Source organism: Crocuta crocuta, unplaced genomic scaffold (genome assembly GCF_008692635.1).
Source record: "Crocuta crocuta isolate KB4526 unplaced genomic scaffold, BGI_CrCroc_1.0 scaffold68, whole genome shotgun sequence".
NCBI classification, from domain to species: Eukaryota; Metazoa; Chordata; class Mammalia; order Carnivora; family Hyaenidae; genus Crocuta; species Crocuta crocuta.
The window spans coordinates 3,489,862-3,499,925 of NW_027532426.1; positions in this window are offsets into that span (position 1 = coordinate 3,489,862).

Sequence of the window (10,064 nt, forward strand, 5' to 3'; positions counted from 1 at the left end):
CTCAGTTGGTTAAGCGTCCGACCTCAGCTCAGGTCATGATCTCATGGTTTGTGAGTTTAAGCCCTGCGTCGGGCTTGTGCTGACAGCTCAGAGCCTGAGGCTGCTTCAGATTCTGTGTCTCCCTCCCTCCCTCTCTGCTCCTCCCCCATTCACACTCTGTCTCTCTCTCTCAAAAATAATAAATATTTAAAATTTTTAAAAAATAAAACAGCAATAAATACATTTTATATCTTTATGATTTAGATGTATACACACACATTCAATGAAACAGCACTTACTATGTACAACGCATTCTGCTATTTCTTGTTAAATCCTAAACATTTTGGTCCCAAACCACTGAATTGACTTAATGACTCTCTAATTAATGGGCCAAAACCCACACTTTGAAAAATAGCTTGTCTGAGGGTCTAGTTTCAGTCCCAATTATGGCGCATGTCCGCTTTCTCCTTCCCAAAAGCCTACCAGCCCCACTTACCCCATGGTGTCGTCTGAGATTGGAAGACCCCTAAGAGGAGATTTACCCTGGATTCTGGTTGGACGGGGGTCCTGGGCCCTGACTCTGTAGCCAGCAAGCTGCCTGAACCCTTCCCGGTTAACCACATAAGAGTCCCGTCGCCCACCCCACCCCCGCTGGTGAGTGGGCCAGATGTCCTGATAGGGTTTTCCAGGTCTTCCTGGGATTCTGAAGGCTGTGTCGCTGTTGAAGCAGGTGCTAAGGGGCCTTGAGGCTGCTCTTCTGGGCACTGTCCTGCTTGACTGAGGCCTGGGGCATTGCTGTGTGTCCTGTACCTCCATGAGCTAATGACCGTGTCCTGAAGCAACACTCTCCCAGGCCTCGCTGGAGCCAGAAGCCTCCTCATCTCCTAGAATCACCCCGCTCCCTGACAGTTCAAGATCAAGTAACAAATGGGATCGTCAGTTGCATGCCAGGAGTTATGCCGGGCACCTCAGTCACCCTTCAAATCCTACTGAATGTCCTTTTGCGTTGGTGCTCACCCCTTGGCCACGGGGCCTGGGGCACAGCATTTAGGAGGGGAGCAGCCAGAACACACGAACGCGGATACCTGAGCAGAATCGTGACAGATGGTGAGTAGTGCCACAGGGAAGCAGGTTGTGACAGCGAGTCACGGGGACCACTCAGACGGGGGGGGACCAGCACTGAGGTCACATTCGAGTGGCATCCTTAAGAATAGGGACTGGTGGGGTGCCTGGGTGGCTCAGTTGGTTGAGCGTCTGACTCTTGGTTTCAGTTCAGGTCATGATCTCAGTTTGTGAGTTCAAGCCCTACATCGGGCTCTGCACTGACAGCATGGAGCCTACTTTTTTTTTTTATGTTTTATTTATTTCTGAGAGAGAGACAGCATGAGAAGGGGAGAGTCAGAGAGAGAGGGAGACACAGAATCTGAAACAGGCTCTGAGCGAGCTGTCAGCACAGAGCCTGACGTGGGGCCTGAACCCACAAACCGTGAGATCATGACCTGAGCTGAAGTCAGACGCTTAACCGACTGAGCCACTCAGGCACCCCAGCATGGAGCCTACCTGAGATCTCTCTCTCTCAAAAAATAAATATGTAAACATAATAATTCAAAAACTGATGACTGGGTATGCGGCAGCTGGTGGCGAAGTGTCCCAGGCAGGAGGCCCTGAGGTGGGAGGTCATCTGTGGGGTCGGGAACATGGATGGAACCCTAAGTAGAGTGAGGAGGGGAAAGGGTGCAGGCCATGAGGCCAGAGCAGTGGGCAGAAACCCCGTCTTTGGAGCCGCATCCTGTGGGATGTGGTAGGGAAGGTGGATTTCTTCTCAGCCACAGAAACCGACCAGAGGCTTTTAAGTAAGAAATTGACATGACCTGACACTACTTCAGAAGTTACCTCTGGCTGTGGTGCCAAGAAAAGATGGCAGGCAAGGGGCAGGAGTGAGTGCAGAACCATCTAGCAGTGCAGGTGATGCCAGCCCGGACTCCAGCTAACAAATCTCTGGCTGAGTATCAGCGCCTTTGTAGCTATGAAGTGATGAAGCCAGAATTCAAACCCAAGGCTTCTCCCTCCTAATAGTCACGCTTTCTTTTTTTTAGTTTTAATTTTAATTTTTTAATGTTTTATTTATTTCTGAGAGAGAGAGACAGCATGAGCAGGGGTGGGTCAGAGAGAGAGGGAGATGCAGAATCTGAAGCAGGCTCCAGGCTCTGAGCTGTCAGCACGGAGCCCGACGTGGGGCTCGAACCCACGAACAGTGAGATCATGACCTGAGCCGAAGTCAGAATAGTCACACTTTCTTAATGCTTTACGATACTTATCACTTCCATTAAGTGTCTCTTTAACCCTGACAACATGGCCTGTGGGTATCATTACCCCCATTTTACTGATAGGGAAGGCTGATGGGGCAAAGCAGGGATTTGACTGGCTGGCCTCTGAGTCGGGTCCTACCTGGTAAGAAACAAGAGACTGCTTTACAGAAACCCAGGGACGCCCTCATCTTCTTCCTGGATGTCTGCACATCTTGGAGTCCCCAGGCAGTTTCTTCCTCTTTGATCTCTGTGTGGCTTAGGCATTCCAGAGCTCACAGGGTGACAGCACAATCTATCCTGTGGGGCCTTGGGCTCGCAGTCACAAGCCCATCAGCAGATGACAGGCTCCCTGACACTGATGCTGACTGATGGACACTACTCATAATGACACCTGCTGGGAAGCTCGAGGCCATACCTCTGGTCACCGTTCTAGAAACCTCTCTGAAAATCCCCAGACTCTCTGATTCAGCTCAGGTCACTGTCATGGTCTTTCTCATGGCCCATGCCAGAATGACAAGTTCAATCCAAATTCCTCTTAGTTCAACCCAAATAGATTTGGAATTTTCCCAAAGAAATGTTTCCCATGAAATAAACGTCTATGCTTATGCCCACACTGCTCTGTTCTGACTGGTAGTCAGTTCTGACACTGGGAACTTGCAATGTTGTTTTCTTCTTCGAGGCCGTTTGGCTGTTCTGGGTCCCTTGCATTTCCATAGGAATTTTAGGATCAGCTTGTCAATTTTTTTTTAAACATTTATTTATTTTTGAGAGACAGAGCGTGAACAGGGGAGGGGCAGAGAGGGAGGGAGACACAGGATCCGAAGCAGGCTCCAGGCCAAGCTGTCAGCCCAGAGCCTGACATGAGGCTCGAACCCACAAACTGCAAAATCATGACCTTAGCTGAAGTTGGCTGCGTAACCGACTGAGCCACCCAGGCACCTCATGAATTTCTGCCAAAAAGACAGGATTTTAATTGGAATTATGTTGACTCTGTAGTTCAATTTAAGGAATGTTGCCATCTTAATAACAACATTAAGTCCTCCAAAACATGGGATAGCTTTCCATTTATTTAGATCTGGTCATTTCTTTCGGTAACATTTTGTAGTTATCTTGGTACAAACTTTGCACTTTTAAAAAAAATGTTTTTATTTATTTCTGAGAGAGAGAGAGAGACAGCGTGAGCAGGGGAGGGTCATAGAGAGAGGGAGACACAGAATGGGAAACAGGCTCCAGACCCTGAGCTGGCTGTCAGCACAGAGCCCGACGCGGGGCTTGAACCCACGAACCGCAAGATCATGACCTAAGCCGAAGTTGGACGTCCAACCGACTGAGCCACCCAGGCGCCCCTGCACTTCTTTTGTTAAATTTATTCCTAGGTGTTTTATTTTATTTAAGTTTATTTATTTATTTTGAGAGAGAGAGAGAGAACACGAGAGGGGCAGAGAGAGAGAATCCCAAGCAGGCTCTGCACTGTCAGCTCAGAGCCGGATACAAGGCTTGTTCTCAGGAACTGTGAGATCATGACTGGAGCCAAAATCAAGACCCGACTGAGCTACCCAGGTGCCCTTAATCAATCTTTTTAAAGTGTACAGTTCAGTAGTATTCAGTGTACTCACAATGCTGTGCAGTCACTAGCTCTCTCTAGTTCCAAAACTTTTTCATCACCCCATAAAACAACCCATACCTATCAAACATCAAACAATCTTTCCCCATCCCACCCCACCCCATTCCCTAGTAACCTCTAATCTGTCCCTAGGGCGTGTTTGCTCTAAATATATATCGTATAAAAGAAATCATATAATTTGTGATCTTTTGTGTCCAGCTTCTCCCAGTATAATTTTTTCAAGGTTTCTCCAGGTTGTAACATGTATCAGGACTTTGTTCCCTTTTATGGTCAAATAGTAGTGCTGTATGAATAATGCTGCTATAAACATTCACGTACAAGTTTCTGTGTGGACGTATGTTTTCATTTCTCTTGGGGGCGATGCCTAGGAGTGGGATTGCTGCGTCATATGGTATTTCTGTGTTTAATGTTTTGAGGAACCGCCAACCTATTTTCCACAGCGGCTGTGTTAGTTTACATTCTCACTAATAATCGAGCTGGGTTCCTATTTCTCCACATCCTCACCAACACTTGTTTTCTATTTTCTTCTTCTTTTTTTTCTATTTATTTTTGAGAGGGAGAGAGAGGGCGGGGGAGAGAGAGAGCGCGTGCAAATGAGCAGGGGAGGGGCAGAGAGCAAGAAGAGGGACAGAGGATCTGAAGTGGCCTGTGCTGACAGCAGAGAGCCCAATGTGGGGCTTAGACTCATGAACTGTGAGATCATGACTTGAGCCAAAGTTGGACACTTAACAGACTAAGCCACGCAAGCGCCTCTCTAGTTTCTTGATTTAAGCCATCCTAGTAGGCGTGAGGTGGTATCTCACTGTGGTTATAATTTGCATTTCCTTCATGAACAACAAAAACAGAAAAATACAGAAAATTAATTTAAAATGATAAAATTAATAAAACTAAAAGTTGGTTCTTAGAAAAGATAAAATTGGCAGATTTTGTTCCTTCTCTCTCTCTCTCTCTCTCTCTGTCTCTCTCTCTTTTCTTGGTCAGTTTAACTACATATTTGCCAAATTTTTGACCTTTTCCAAAAACCCACTTGTGGTCTTATTGATTTTCTCCTTTTTTTTTCTATTTTTGATTTCATTTATTTCCACTCTTATCTTTATTATATTCTTCCTTTGGCTTGCTTTAGGTTTAGTTTGCTCTTCTCTTTCTAGTTTATTTTTTATTTTGAGAGAGAGAGAGCAAGCAGGGGAGAGGGGCAGAGGGAGAGAGAGAGAGAATCCTAAGCAGGCTCCATATTCAGGACAGAGCCTGACTTGGGTCTTGATCCCATGACCCTGGGATCATCACCTGAGCCGAAATCAAGCGTCAGATGCTTAACTGACTGAGCCACCAAGGCGCCCCTCTTTCTAGTTTCTTAACGTGAAAGTTTAGGATATCGACTTGAAATTCTTTCTTCTTTTCTAATACACATTTACACCTATAAATTTCCCTTGAAGCACTGCTTTGATTGCATCCCATAAACCTACACATGTTCTGCTTTTGCTTTCATCCATCTTAAGGTATTTCTAGTTTCTCCTGAGATTTCTTTTGGGACCTACTGATTTCGGAGTGAACTTTTAAATTTCTACATAGTTGTGAATTTCCCAACATTTCAACTGTTATTAATTCCTAATTTAATTCCATTGTGGCTGGAGAACAAACTTCGTGCAATTTCAATCCTCTTAAATTTCTCGAAGCTTGTTTTATACCCTAGCATATGGTCTATCCTGAAGAATGTTCTATGTGCCCTTGAGAAAAAATGTGTATCCTGCTGTTGTTGGGTGGTGTCTTCTTTAGATAGATCTGTTAGGTCTAACTGGCTTGCAGTGTTCCAGTATTTTACTTCCTTGCTGATCTTTTGCCTAACTGTTCTGTCATTGAAGGTGGGTACCGAAGTCTCCAAGAATTATTTTGAATTGCCTGCTTTCCCTTCAATTGTGTTCATTTTTTGCTCCAAATTTTGTTGTTGGAAGCATATGTATTTACAATCATTTTATCTTCTTGATATATTAAACACTTTTATCATTATAAATTTCCTTCCTGTCTCGAGTGACAGTTTTTGTCCCCTTCATATCTCTTTTGGCGCAAACTTGCTTAGCTACTCTAGCTCTGTTTATAACTCACCATGACACCTTGTTATTTTAAACTTTGGTGCGTGTCTTTGAATCTAAAGCAAATAGCACATAATCCGATCATGTTTTTCAGTCTGTTCTGCCAGTCTCTGCCTTTGATTGGGCCATTTGCCCCATTTACATCCAATGCAATTCAATGTAATTACTGAGAAGGTAAGATTCATGTCTGCCATTTTGCTATTTTCTTTCATGTCTCTTAGGTTTTTTTGTTGTTGTCTTCTATTTCTTGATTCCTATCTTCTTTTCTTTAGATAATTTCTAGTGTACCTTTTAAATTCCCTGTGTTTCATTTATAGTATTTTTTTGAATTATTTTCTTAGTGGTTGCCTTGGGGATTACAATTAGCAGCATCTTCATTTAACACAATATAGTTCAGATTTGGGGCACCTGGCTGGCTCAGTCAGAAGAACATGCGACTCTTGATCTCGGGGTCATGAGTTTGAGCCCTACATTGGGTATAGTGATTACTAAAAAAAATGGGGCCCCTGGGTGGCTCAGTCGGTTAGGCATCCGACTTCGGCTCAGGTCATGATCTCATGGTTCGTGGGTCTGACCCCTGCTTCGGGCTCTGTGCTGACAGCTCAGAGCCTGGAGCCCGCTTTGGATTCTGTGTCTCCCTCTCTCTGTTCTTCCCCTGCTCGCACTCTGTCTCTCTCTCTCTCAAAACTAAACATTAAAAAACAGTAATAATATAGTTTGGATAAATACTAAGTTAATTTTAGTAGCGTACAAAGGCTTTGCTTCAGTACAGCTCCATTCCCTCCCACACCTTTGTACTAATATTGTCATACAAATCTCACCTCTACACGCTATAAGCCTGCCAACATAGTTTTGTAATTATTGCTTTATGCAGCTGCCTTTTGTTTATTTTTTAAACAGGCTTGAGGGTCACCTGGGTGGCTCAGTTGGCTAAGTGGCTGACTTCAGCTCAGGTCATGATCTCACAATTCCTGGGTTCAAGCCCCGCCTCAGGCTCTGTGCTGATAGCTAGCTGTTTCAGATTCTGTGTCTCCCTCTCTCTCTGACCCACCCCTGCTCACACTCTGTGTCTGTCTCTCTCAAAAAAAAAAAAAAAACAAAAAACCACATTAAAAAAATATGGGGGGGGGGTGCCTGGGTGGCTCAGTCAGTTAAGCGTCTGACTTCGGCTCAGGTCATGATCTCACAATTCCTGGGTTCAAGCCCCGCCTCAGGCTCTGTGCTGATAGCTAGCTGTTTCAGATTCTGTGTCTCCCTCTCTCTCACCCTCCCCTGCTCACACTCTGTCTCTCTCTCTCTAAAATTAAAAAAAAAATAGGCTTGAGATTTTATTTTATTTTAAAGTAGGCTCCACGCCCAAAGTGGAGTTTGAACCCACAACCCTGAGCTCTACCGACTGAGCCAGTCAGGTGCCCCTGAAATTTTATTTTATTTTTAAGTAATGTCTTTAAAAAAATTTTTTTTTTACAGTTATTTTTAAGTACTCTCTACACCCATCATGGGGCTCAGACTCATGACCCTGAGATCAGGAGCTGGATGCTCTACTGACTAAGGCAGCCAGGCTCCTCTATGCAGTTGCCTTTTAAAGACAAAAAAAGAGTTAAAGAAAAAGAAAAGCATTACAAATAAAAATGCTTATACTGTCTTTCATAATATCTCCATAGTTACCCTTGTTGGTATTCTTTATTCTTTGTGTGCATTCAAATTACCATCTAGTGTACTTTCTTTGCAGCTTACAGGGCCCCCTGGAATATTCTATAGAGCGAGCCTGCTAACCACAAATGGTTTCTCTTTACTGGAGAAATCTTTGTTTTGGGAGAGCGCATGGTTTGGATTCATTCTCATTGAAAGCCTGCTACAGCAGGGAGAAGGTGGCTCAGTGGGCTGGTGACCTTATTCTTAAGTCTTTTCTCTGGGCTTCAGTTGATTCTGGCCCCATCAACTTACTAGCTGTGTGACCTTGGGCAGGTCATGTCACGTCTCTGGGCCTTAGTTTCCTCATATATAAAATGGAGATAATAATGATACAGAGCTCCAAAGTGTTGCAGGACTCAGGACTTGTAAAGCCCTTGGAGCTGGTGTGAGCCCATAGCACTAGCTGTTGGCTCATTTGCCAAATAAAAACAACAGGGGGCTGGGTAGAGAAAGGAAGGGGCAGTGTGATGCTCTACCCACCTCCAGGGCTCTCTGTGGTTCTCTTTGATGAACATCACCTGCTTTTCCTACAAGGTACTAGGCTCATCAGAGGTGCCCCGGAAGCTGGCAGGGTCAACTACAGAACTATGGCAATGAAGGATACCCACCCTTTGGGGTGGCTGGGTGGCTCAGTCGGTTAAACATTCAACTTTGGCTCAGGTCATGATCTCATAGTCTGGGGTTCAAGCCCCGTGTCCAGCTCTGTGCTGACAGCTCAGAACCTGGAGCCTGCTTCAGATTGTTTCCCTCTCTCTCTCTCTCTCTGCCCCTCCCCAACTCACACTCTGTGTCACTCTCTCTCAAAAAAAAAAATACACATTAAAAATTTTTGTGGGGGGACGCCTGGGTGGCTCAATAGGTTGGGCGTCCGACTTCAGCTCGGGTCATGATCTCACAGTTTGTGGGTTTGAGCCCTGCATCGGGCTCTGTGCTGACAGCTAGCTGTTTCAGATTCTGTGTGTCTCTCTCTGACTCTCCCCTGCTCATGCTGTCTCTCTCTCTCTCAGAAATAAATAAAAATATTTTTAAAAATTAAAAACGATTTTTTTAAAGAAACCCATCGCATGTTATAAATTACACATGTGACTAAGACAATGGGCAAAACCCATTCTTGTCTTCTTGGGATACTGCGGGGGGGGGGGGCACCTGGAGAGCCTGTGATGGTAGCCAGCCAGGATGCGCCCATCAGTAGCGTCTGCTGGGCAGCACTGCTGGAACATTCCGAAGATCCAGGACGAGTCCCCAAGGACACCTACGAAGCTCCGAGGAGGTAGAGGTTTGCCTCCACTCTGCCACCACCGGGTCCAGTCCCCACTGGTCCAGTCCCCATTGCCCTCCTCCTGTGGGCTAGCCCCTCCCCCCAACCCCGCCCCTCTCTGGCCCTTTCCTCCCTCCAAATCAAGTGACACCACTGACTCGTGCCTCCAGGAAGGCCATTTATTTCCAAGATATAGACTATACTTTTAAGACAGGACTTTTCAGAAGCAGGAAATCTTAGTTGTCGCCTAGAGAGGTGTGTCAAGGACACAGTGAAAGGAGACATGCGCACGTGGGGCCAGAGGCTGATCCAACACTGTTACAACACTTTTTTAAATGAGCAAAACATCTTTAAAAATCCTTATAAATTCTTTATAATATGTTACACATTTAGAGACAATATTTACAGTAAAAGAGTGGGGGAGGGAGGAGAGAGAAATCTACAGCAAATCTTTGCATAAAACAAGAGGACTGATAGACGTGGCAGTGGGGTTCACAGCCCCTCCTGGACTTCCCTGCAGTTAAGTGCGGGTGTTGGGGGGGGGCCTGGTGGTCTGAGGTCTATTTACAACGTGTGGGGAGAAGAGGGGGCTGGGTCCCGCCCATCCTGAAGGAACAGCCCAGCTCAGTCAGACCCCATAAATCTGTGTGTGTGTGTGTGTGTGTGTGTGTGTGTGTGTGTGTAAGAGACACCAGGGACATTTACTACGCCCCCTCCTAAAGGGAAGGAGGTGGGGGGGTCTGTGTGCCTGAATTGTGGAAGCAGCAGGCACAGCCGGAAGAACAGAGAGAGGCAAGGGAGATGGGGGTACCCTGGACCCTCCCAAAACTGTCTGGGGGACCGGCGGCCAGCTCCCACGGTCAACAAGCTTAGTGAGGGCGGTTTAGAGGCTGGCCAAAAGTTGGTGAGAGGAATAACCCTGGTAAGAGTCTCAGTCCCGCCTCTGTGGGGTGGCCCTGACTTGCTTCTCTGGCTCTGACAAGCAGCAGGGGCAGGATCCCTGGATGCACGGAGGGAGGGGTGGGGGGCTGCTGTATGTGGGGAGGTGCGGGAACAAGGGGCAAGAGAGGCGGAAGTTGCTACTGGAGACACCTTCTGACAGTGACTAGCAC